Source organism: Macrobrachium rosenbergii, chromosome 53, assembly GCF_040412425.1.
Source record: "Macrobrachium rosenbergii isolate ZJJX-2024 chromosome 53, ASM4041242v1, whole genome shotgun sequence".
NCBI lineage: Eukaryota > Metazoa > Arthropoda > Malacostraca > Decapoda > Palaemonidae > Macrobrachium > Macrobrachium rosenbergii.
Window position 1 is genome coordinate 46,390,793 of NC_089793.1, and position 12,500 is coordinate 46,403,292.

Genomic DNA, 12,500 nt, shown 5'->3' on the forward strand with positions numbered 1-12,500 from the left:
TATGAAAGGAGGACATTGAAATCGGACGCCATTGACACTTAATCCTCAGTGAAGTGGTAGTGAGTGAAGATGGAGAAAGACGAGCCAGATCCATCACAAACGGAAAATGAAGAAAACCATAGGGAATTTGGTCAATTCTTCTTAAGAATATACCTTTATATCAGGCCTAAGGCCACACCTTCATGTTTTTATATAATTTATTGTAACTACATATATTCTACCAGTGTTTTAACAGTATAAATATGAAATATATGGTTTCAACGTTTAAATAGTTTTATGCCTTCCTTTTTCATATATATATATATATGTATATGTATATATCTATATATATATATTATATATATATATATATTATATATATATATATTTTAGTCTAGCTATATATATATATATATATATTATATATCATGATATAACTTTTTTGTGGGAAATTTAATCAAAACTATAATTGATGCTGCCACAAAACTAAGGGAGTCCAGTTTATGAGCAAAAGGAATAAGTTATGAAAACTTACCTTTTAATTTTCCTGGAGTTATAATTTAAGGTGGAAGGTGAATTGGAATTAGAATTCTTTTACAAATTTACAGGTTATTTACAGAGACTTAGCAAATAACCAATGAGATAACAAACAGCATGATAACTAGGGGGGCAAAATCATAAATAGGACACATGGAATAAGACTGCAAAGATTGGTAACAATCAAGTTGATTAAAAATGGGGCCAATGTGCAACACAATCAGTCCAATGAAAAATAATAACATTTAGTCTTGCCCTAATTACATGAAATAGTCTCAGGTAATGCAAATGATGGAACTCCAGGATGGGAGAATAACTCATATGAACATTTGGGCCACAACGGAAATTGGTAATGACTGTGAACAGGAAATTTCAGGATTTTGGTGGCAGACGGGGTACTGGAGCATGAAATTGTGATTGTGCCACGTATCTCCCCTGAAAGAGACGTTCTGCGTTAGCCCTGCCCAAACTAAGAGAAATGGAATCTATCTATAAAATATCACTCAATACACGTTCTTAGATACTAAACATGACGTACCCCAGAGGATAATTATGAGAAAATCAAGTTATCACAGTCTTGGAATCGTATTGGATTGGGCTTTTGAAACAAAGAACACGTGCTCGCCGTCACACAAAGGGGGAAGCTTGGGAAAAGGAAGGGGAAGGGATTAAACTTGAAGATGAGAGAAATGGAAGGAATTTAGTGGAGAGAGACAGGGGTGACTGGCGCCAAATTCACTCTTGGCTTACCTATTTCAGACGAATATTTGAGCTCCAAATACCACGTCTCTGGCGCAACGATCGTGAACTTGGGCGCCACCGATACAGACATACAATGAGGACAGTCGCTGAAGGGGTCTGCTGGTTTGCTGGTTCGATCGATGATGGAGCCAGGTCCCAAACCTGAAAGCGAATTCTTTGCCAGTAAACAGGTCAAAGGAATAGCAGTCTTAAAGATAATGAGCCTAAGGTTTAAGGCTAACTCCCCCCCCGAGTGGTTTACACCCTAACGTCTATTTCCTCCCTAAGCCTACTTGGAAAACATGACCCCAAAGGGGGGGGGGTGGAATCTAGGTGTGTTCTGGTAGCAGGGGGGGTTTTTTAAGAGGGAGACCCATTGTCTACCCTGCCTGGGCATTTCCTGCAGGCCAAGGAGGCATGCGTTCTCTGTCCATATGAGTTAAAAACAACTGAGTTCTGCCATATTGGTGCCAGCTATAAGCTAACTGAAATAATATTTCTCCCTATAAGTTAGATAGATAGCAGCTAAATAGGAGGGAGGAATGTAAACCCTTGACAGATCCCCCCTTAAAAAAGGCCCTTCACACCCTTTCGGGTGTGAGGGTCTTAGCTAATTCCTCCCGACTGGCCCGTGACCCTACATAAGGTGGATTGTGGCTCTGCACATCTAAAGGAACCTACCTAACTGCTAAGAGGGGTTCTGAATTGGCTAATTTACAGGCCTAACCTACCTAAGGGTATAGATATGGCTACTCACTGGCTAGGATGACGGGAGAAATCTGCGCCTAGACGAATGCACACTGTAAACACTTAACCTAATCTAACCTACTATCCCCACGACTCTGGCACTGCACGAACTTGCACTAAAGAATGGCATGCACTGAGTTATGATCGGCACTATGCTTTATGATTAACACGCAACAAATTGAAACATGACGAACCTGAAGGGTAATTCACAATGTATGATTAAGTAATATATCAGTTTGAGTCTAGAGTGGGTTGGAAGGAGGTTAGTTGGAAAGGGTTAGTAGTACAAAGGCCTAAGTGGTTAATGGTTAATGCTACGGGCTCAGAGGTCACACAGGCTACCCTCTCTGGGCAGGTGCAAGGATCGCTCTGAGATGGAAGCGCCACTGTGCTAACGGGCACAAGTGCCAAGAGAGATTATGGCTCTGACTCACTTAGTATGTTTCTTTTGCCCTTCTTCTTCTTCGGGGGCCTCCAGGGTCTGGCTAGGCCATTCCTAGGGGCCAGTGAGGATACTGACTCTGAAGAACGGCCAGGAGTGCTGTCAGGAGCAGGATCAGGGGCAGCCTCAAGGGCTACGGGCTGGCCTCCTACTTCGGCTGCTTCGACAACCGTCGTGGGAAGAGAACCAGTGTCTGCGTCCTGGCCGGACAGTTCCTGGTTGACCAGAAAAGAGGTAACGTCCAGGCCTGCTAGAGGACCATCCTCAGCAGGTGGAAGAGTGTGGGAAGAAGAAACATCAGGGGTTGGAGGTTCGCACTGCACAATGATCACAGTGGTGAGATTTGGTGGATCTCCCATAGGAGGATCCAAGTCATGTTCGGGGTCCGGCACTGGCACTAACTCAGGGCCAGGCTTGGGAGGTACGCTTGGCAGGGAACATCCAGCCAAGATGGGTGGAGTGTGGCACTGACCAGTGCTTGCAAGTGGCACTGGCTGCGAATTGATGTCAGACAAAGCTGAAGGGGGACTAGGGGAATCGAGACCACTCGGAGTCCCTGGCATGATTTTAGACAGCAATTCCTGTCTTAGTGAGAGGACTGGGCCTCTTAGTTTAGTGGAGTTGGCCGCTGCGGCTAGCCTACTGGGGCACTTTGCCCATCTTTCAGAATGGCCCCTTACGTTGCAGGTCCTGCAGCGGTAATTTGTTTGGTCCCTCCGCGATGAGGGAGTAATTCTTTGGTGGCCATCCGGTCGCAAGACCTGCGGACTAGGCCTAGGATGTGTTTGTGGTGGGTTAGTATCGGCTGAAGGGGTCACAGCTGTCACAAGGGCTGTGTCCCTATCTGAAGATGTGGTGCTGGAGGTGCTGGCGGAAGCAGTCAGGCAACAGAGTGGTGTTGGGGGTGGGACATCCCCAGAGGATGTCTCGACCAAGCAGGAACTCCACTCCGTGCCTAATACGCTTGACAACGCCAAGACGATGCACCTTATCGCTCCAAGGGGTAATCACCCTGAGTTCAACTGTGGGGACGGTCAGGGACTGTTCGTCCACCCAGGTCACGTTCCACTTGGTGTGCTCCGCTACTGTGGCACTGGCGGGCACATGGGCCCGATCGATCAGACTAATGTCTGAGCCAGTGTCGGCAGTAGTTGGCAGGTGCACTGGGGGGCTGGAACCGTCCAGAGAAGCCACTGAGATGGACTGTGTCCAGAACCTCTCAGGGTGAGTCTCTCCGGTGGCTCAGCTAAGGAGGCGGTAGCACTGACCATGTTCACGTGCCTGGATGTGACCACATGTTTTGGGCATGCAGGATACCCAGCAGAAGAGTGTCCTGAAGCTCCACAGTCTCGGCAGGGGCCCTGGTGATATGTTGATTTCCCGGCAGTGACGTTGTGCTGGGAAGCCGGTGTTGAATTAGGCGGAGAGGAGGACTGACGGTTGCTGGTAGGCTGCCGAGAGTTGTTGCCCTGCTGATTGTTATCCTTATAGTGGCAGTCTGCTTGGCATGGCCATACCTTTTACAGATGGGACACGGAGGTTTGTTAGGTGGGCCGTTCCGCGAGCGATTGAGGCCTGAGAGGTGTCCGGGTGGCACTATTTTGCACTGCAAGGTGCCATGGGAAGGATTGTATCTCTCTCAGGCATCAGCTAAGCGGCAGGCTTCCTTGAGGGTGGCTGGCTGCTTATCATTAAGATACACAGCCAGAAGCCCAGGTGCACACTGGAAGAGATCCTCCAGCATGGTCCGGTTGAACAAATCCTCAAAGGTGTCGCACCGCATAGACTCTAGCCAGCGGGTCCCTGCTTGGGTTTTGTGACAAGCCAATTCCGTCCAGGACCAGCCGACATTTTTAGCCATACCTCTGAATCTTTGTCTCCACCTCTCAGGGGTGATTTCATACGCCTTAGCGATGGTCTCACGGACGGCAGCCATGTCCCCTCGTTGATCTCTTTCCAGGGCTCGGTGAGCAGCCTTAGCCTTCCCGTCTAGGTGCTTGGTAAGCAGTAAGGCCCTCTCAGCCAGGCTGACGTCATAGATCTCTAAGAGGAATTTGATCTCTTCGAGCCATTGTTCCGGCTCGTCTTCAGTCCACTTTCCCACAAGGTTATTGACTGTCAACAGAGAGGTATTTGTGGCCGATGGAGTGGGGCTAGAGGCTTGCTGTGCTGCTAAAGCTTCTGCACTTTCCTTCTTGGCTCTCTCCAACTCGAGCTCCCTGTCTTTGAGGGCTAGTTCATGCTGTCTTCGTCTTTCTTCTCTCTCTTCTTCTTCTCTCCGCTGCTCTGCTTCTTGCTGCCTTTGTTCTTCATACTTTCTCTTCTCAGCGATCTGTTCCTTTACAAACCTTTGAAGGGCCTGGCCAGAAAGACCGTCCTCCTTCCCTATATTCCTAAAGTATTGGTGCTCCTTGGTTGACATGTTGCTTATGGGGAAGGGGTGCTGAGTGAGGTACTTGGGTGTTCCCGGAGGAAAAGGTTTGTGACGATGAGGAAGTGTCCTTAGACTAGTGGCACTTCAATGAGTGGCACCTTTGAATGAGGTGGCACTGTGGAGGAGTGTGCCTTGTGAGGGTCACGCTAGGGGAAAGCGTTCCTGAAGGAAGTCTGAGTCCTTATGGGCAGATACGCTAACAAATGGAGTGCTCCTGAAGGCTCTATGGTCCTTATGGGCGGATGCACTGTTAATGGGGTGTTCCTGAAGGAGCTGCAGTCCTTATGGGCGGAAGCACTGGTTGTATGGCACCCTGTTCCTTCAATACAGGTGCAATGGCTTATAAGAGGTTGCTTTTATTAGTTGGCACTGTGGTGCCGGTGCACTCCTTGGAGCAATGCAGAATGTCAGTGCATGAATTGGCACTGAAGGTGAGGTACTCTGCCTGAGCAGAAGGTAAGTAGGGAGTAAAATGTAATTGAGAGACTCCAACAGAAGGGAAGAGATAGGAAAGTGAAAGGAGAAAGATAAGTGCTTCAGTGATTGGGTGCTTAGCAGTGCCGCAGATTAGTGGCACTGAGAGAAATGGAAACTGGATGTGACACGAGTGGGTAGCTAGTTATGAGAACTAGTGGGCTCTGCCTGACATGAGGACAGGTAGGCTATGAGGGAGGCACTCAATGTGCAATGGTTTAGCACTTGCAATGCGCAAGTCTGAGATAAGATATACCCACTCCCGCACATCAGTTGGAACACGTAACAAGATATAATATACAGTATATGTGCTTTATCGCGTACGCTAAATGATCTGGGTTGAAGCACTTGGAAAGAAAAGCTTTTTGCTTGAGTAATCCGCTACACACAAGCGTTCAGAAATTTCGCACTGAGTATATGATAAAATTTAAATGGGTAATGAATTTGAAATTTCAGGTTTTGTTAATAATCTAATTCTTTGTGTCTGCATTTTATAATTTATGAGTTGATTCCCAAACTCTTAAGTAGTCGGTCCCATGTTAAAATGCACTTATGCGAGCGAGGAGAGAAGGGGAAGAAAAGAAAAGATCTCTCTCTCTCTCTCTCTCGTGAGCGATATGTAATGGCACGTATTTGTTATGAAATTTTAATCCGTTTTATTTTGCGCAAAGAACAGTATTAAATTAAATATGAAATTACGTTAAGTATATTAGGAATTGCTACTACTTGCACTCATAGAAAACTTAGGGTATTGTACACATGGGGTAAACTGTTTCAAATTGTTTCACAACGTTTCCTGATTTTTCATATTATTTTAGTAAGGAGGAGGCTCGTTCTTGAACGAACGTTGTGGGAACGAATATATGCTGGAAAACATCTGATTCGCAGTGTTCTTGCTTGTTGTGCGACAAAGACGAAATTGGAATTGGATGGATGGCAAAAGGGAAAACAAACAAAACTGCACTTTCTTGCTACATGCGGGTTTTAAAATGCAAAAATGAATTATTACTCTTTGAATATCAGCACTGTCTTTACGTTAATGTACTTTTACATTTATGCACTGGGGGTTGTTAAATAACTACGCTGGGAACTTTTCTTGCAACACTGGGACAAGTTGACGCATGAGCGATTTCAATACAACTGTTTCTATTTGGCGTATAAATGCCAGATATCATATATGGTTTCCCGTAACTAATCGTTATTTCAAAATTTATCACTAACCAAGAAATGTACATTTTCTTTGCCGTAACTATTCTGAAATAGGCTCCTAGCTACTGGTCCTAGCGTACACATGCAAAATTCCCTAACTAGCACTTCCTAATTCCTAATTTTACTCGTCTACAACTCGACACTTTCCCACACTCTAGAAATTTTGCGGGGTGAACATTTCGCTCTTTCCCTGATTCTTAATATTAAAACATGCACACACTCTGTTCACCAAAGACGTCGGCTCCGATCGCTTCCTGTGCTTTTGAGTATTGAAATGGTTATCATGAATGTGATAATCGATTTTATATATTCCTGGTTTTCTAGTCTAGCTTAATAGCAAAGCTAATTAACGGTAATGACTAATCCTGGCATTTGGTCGACCACTGTCATAAACTGGCCTCGCCTTGGTGGGAAATTTAATCAAAACTATAATTGATGCTGCCACAAAACCAAGGAAGTCCAGTTTATGAGCAAAAGGAATAAGTTATGTGAAAACTTACCTTAGAATTTTCCTGGAGTTATAATTTAAGGTGGAAGGTCGCCATATTGGAATTAGAATTCTTTTACAAATTTACAGGATTTATTTACAGAGACTTAGCAAATAACCAATGAGATAACAAACAGCATGATAACTAGGGGGGCAAAATCATAAATAGGACACATGGAATAAGACTGCAAAGATTGGTAACAATCAAGTTGATTAAAAATGGGGCCAATGTGCAACACAATCAGTCCAATGAAAAATAATAACATTTAGTCTTGCCCTAATTACATGAAATAGTCTCAGGTAATGCAAATGATGGAACTCCAGGATGGGAGAATAACTCATATGAACATTTGGGCCACAACGAAATTGGTAATGACTGTGAACAGGAAATTTCAGGATTTTGGTGGCAGACGGGTACTGAGCATGAAATTGTGATTGTGCCAATGATCTCCCTGAAAGAGACGTTCTGCGTTAGCCCTGCCCAAACTAAGAGAAATGGAATCTATCTATAAAATATCACTCAATACACGTTCTTAGATACTAAACATGATGTAGCCCAGAGGATAATTATGAGAAAATCAAGTTATCACAGTCTTGGAATCGTATTGGATTGGGCTTTTGAAACAAGGAACATGTGCTCGCCATCACACAAAGGAGGAAGCTTGGGAAAAGGAAGGGATTAAACTTGAAGATAAATGAGAGAAATGGAAGGAATTTAGTGGAGAGAGACAGGGGTGACTGGCGCCAAATTCACTCTTGGCTTACCTATTTCAGACGAATATTTGAGCTCCGAAATACCACGTCTCTGGTGTACGATCGTGAACTTGGGCCGCCACTGATACAGACATACAATGAGGACAGTCGCTGGAAGGGGTCTGCTGGCTTGCTGGTTCGATCGGCGTCGGAGCCATAGGTCCCAAACCTGAAAGCGAATTCTTTGCCAGTAAACAGGTCAAAGGAATAGCAGTCTTAAAGATAATGAGCCTAAGGTTTAAGGCTAACTCCCCCGAGTGGTTTACGCCCTAACGTCTATTTCCTCCCTAAGCCTACTTGGAAAACATGACCCCAAAGGGGGGGGGGGAAATCTAGGTGTGTTCTGGTAGCAGGGGGAGTGTTTAAGTGGGAGAGCCATTGTCTACCCTGCCTGGGCATTTCCTGTAGGCCGAGGAGGCATGCGTTCTCTGTCAATATGAGTTCAAAACAACTGAGTTCCGCCATATTGGCGCCAACTATAAGCTAACTGAAATAATATTTCTCCTATAAGTTAGCTAGATAGCAGCTAAATAGGGAGGGAGGAATGTAAAACTATGACAATATATATATATATATATATATATATATATATATATATATATATATATATATATATATATATATATATATATATTATATATATATATATATATATATATATATATATATATATATATATATATATATATATATATATATATATATATATATATATATATATATATATATATATATATATATATATATATATATATATATATATATATATATATATATATATGTATATATATATATATATATATATATATATATATATATATATATATATATATATATATATATATATATATATATATATATATATATATATATATATATATATATATATATATATATATATATATATATATATATATATATATATATATATATATATATATATATATATATATATATATATATATATATATATATATATATATATATATATATATATATATATATATATATATATATATATATGTATATATATATATATATATATATATATATATATATATATATATATATATATATATATATATATATATATCTATATCTATATGTATATATATATATATATATATATATATATATATATATATATATATATATATATATATATATATATATATATATATATATATGTATGTATATATATATATATATATATATATATATATATATATATATATATATATATATATATATATATATATATATATATATATATATATATATATATATATATGTATGATCTGATCTTACACGATTCGAGGTGCGTGAATTCACACACACACGAACTTTTCACTGGAACCTAACTAATGGGCATATGCGATTTTTCACAGACACACGAAATTCTCGAGAAACCCTGCAGAAGTGGGTGTTTAATTTTTGAAGTAATGTACAAGTTTTCATGCTTTTATGTGTAAAATCTGTATGAAAAATGCATTTCATTCTTTTGTGTGTAAAATGTGTATGAAAAATGCATTTCATGCTTTTATGCGTAAAATCTGTATGAAAAATGCATTTCATGTTTTAATGTGCAAAATCTCTATGAAAAATGCATTTCATTCTTTCATGTGTGAAATCTCTATGAAAAATGCATTTCATGCTTTCATGTGTAAAATCTGTATCGAAAATGTATTATTTTTATTTTTGTACATTCATAAATATGATGCAAAGGTGATTTCAGCACATTCACTTAGTGTACTTTTAGAAGATGTGATACCCATTTGCAAAGTTACTGCACTTTTCAAAGATGATACCCCAGCAGAAAATGCTTGTTTAATGTTTGAAGTTCATTTATAAGTTTTCTTGCTTTTAACTGTAAAATCGATATGGAAAATTTATATTTATATTTCTGTACATAAATATCATACAAGTATTATGTCCATTTGCAAAGTCTTTGTCATAAGGACTTTACATGACCTTGAGATGAGGTTGTTCAGTCGCGCTCATTTGATGAAATGAATTCGTTAATGTAATATCAGAGATGTAACTAAGAGTTGTATAATTGTCATTCTTTGAAAATTACTCTGTTCACCTCGGAGAAAAGTGCTGGTGCTATCTGTATGTGCATGTAATTACAGCACGTTCAGTTGGTGTACTTTTATAAGATGTGATACCCTTAGCTACTGCATTTTTCAAAGATGATACCCCTGTAGAAAGTGTGTTTAATTTTTAAGTTTTCGTGTTTTTAGGTGTAAAATCAGAATGGAAAATTTGTATTTATATATCTGCGCATAAGTACGATACAAAAGCGGTACAGTTACTTTATTACAGTATCTCTCTCTCTCTCTCTCTCTCTCTCTCTCTCTCTCTCTCTCTCTCTCTCTCTCTCTCTCTCTCTCTCATTGGTAGTTAGCACTCAAACATACTTTTACAACTTATTATTTCTCTGGTACGTCATTACCTGTACAGTATATAATTTTAAATTGATTGAATTTTACCTGTACTGTACTACCTTCTACGATGTTTTATGGAATTGTACTTTTGTTGACTGTGACGTTTTGCCTAGTGACGCAAAGAAAACAGCTTTTACTCTAAGTGACAAAGAAAACGGCATCCCATGAATTAGGGGTAACATTAGTATATGTACGCACCTACTTATAAATGCACTATTATGAAACTGTGCAGTACTCAATTTTTATGTCAACCATTTATTGTATTCCTTTTTTAAGGGTAATAAGCTAAATTTCTAATAAAATTACACTAACTTTAGTTCATTTAAAAGTTAGCTTAATACTTTGGGAGCATGATTAGGTCATATTTAGTACTTAAACTCGGGAAATTAACATTTATTAGCATTTTTAAAGACCATGCCAAACTTACTTGAAAATTCACCTTGAGGGCTCTGGAACCTAATATAGGTAATTTGGAACCTAACCGTAATTATATATATATATGACTATATATATATATATATATATATATATATATATATATATATATATATATATATATATATATATATATATATATATGTATATATGTATCTATATGTATGTATATATTTATATATGACTGTGAAATATTTTCTGTTAAAAAGAATTCCATCAAGTATAAGGAGCCCATAAGGACGCCAAAATGTAGAATATAAATGTTATATTTTAAGGACCAAACTATCTTTCCTCAGGCAAAGGAGAGAGGCAGTTTGGTCTCTGAAATATAGCATTCATTTTGGCGTCTTCATGGGCTCCTTATATATGTATATATATATATATATATATATATATATATATATATATATATATATATATATATATATATATATATATATATATATATATATATACTATCAAGGATTTACGTTCCTCCCTCCTATTTAGCTGTGATCTAGTTAGCTTCGCGGGAAATATCTCCTCTCAGTTAGCGTTGTCCGGCGCCAATATGGTGGGCCAGGCCTACCAGCTAATAGCCGGGGGCACCTGTGTAAGGCAGTTTCTCTGTTCATCCGAAGATCGGGGCAGGGAAATTGGCGGGCGCGGGAGGAACCAGCGCAGTTCAAACTAGATCAAAGCCGTTAGCACCAGTAGTTAGCATAGACCTCCTTTCACCCGCCTCAAATTGTTCAGTCCAGGGGACAATGCAAACCCCCTTCTCCCCCCATTGCGTGAGGTGGGAGTACTTACTGCTTGGGAGGGCTAAAGGGGTTATTAGGGCTAGTGGCCAGGTAGGACTTTAATCTTTAAGCACTTAACTTTAAGAACTCTTTTCCTCTGCCCTTTTTGCTGGTTGTCATGACGTATTTGCAGGAAAATGTCGACCTAAGATAAGGCGAACGAGATGCCGCTTGCTTTGGGGAAGATCAGAACTGTTCTCATCTTCGACTTGGGTGGATGCTCCGCCATCTTCTCTGCTTATCTGGTTGAAACTATCGCTGAGGAATAGCTGAGTTGATTGTTGGCGCCGCAATTATCAGACAAGGTTCGTACCTCACAAATAGTCAGTAAACCAGCCCTTCCCCCCTTCCACTAAAAAAAACCCCTTAAATTTCCCATTTCCTTAAGCTTTAACTCCTTCCTCCACAAAGCAATTTTCCCTTGTTAAGAGTCCTGCCCGGCCTCCCATATCCTGCCATTAATGTGCCTTGAATTTCAGTAGAGATCCCGTGATAATCATCCATTTATCCTTCTCCCAGTGCAACTTAAGGGCAATCTAGGCTAAGTAATACAAGTGTGTAAATTTTTTCTTTGTGTGATTGCGAGCACGTGCTCTCATGGTTAAAAGCCCAATCAATTACGATTCCCATACTGTGCTTACGGGATTTTCTTCAAATTATCTGCTGGGCTACGTAGTGGTTAATATTTAACATGTGCAATGCGTAACATTTTATAGGGGAATTCCATTCCCTTCAAGGTGTGCCACCTTTTTCTAATCCAGAACCTCTCTTACAGGAGAAACCAGCCAATCCGTTGCACTCTGTGCTCGATAATTCTGACTGCCTTTCCAATCCTGAAAATATTCCTGGACGCAGTCTGATCTCTGAAATCCGTTGTGGCCTCGCCAAATTCTATATGAATTATTTTTCCCCATCCTGGAGTTCAATCCATTGCAGCGTACTAACTGAGACTATTTAGTGTAATCGGGGCATGACTAAGCTATTATTATTGTAACTGGAATAATTGTATTGCATATTGGCCCCTTTATTACTC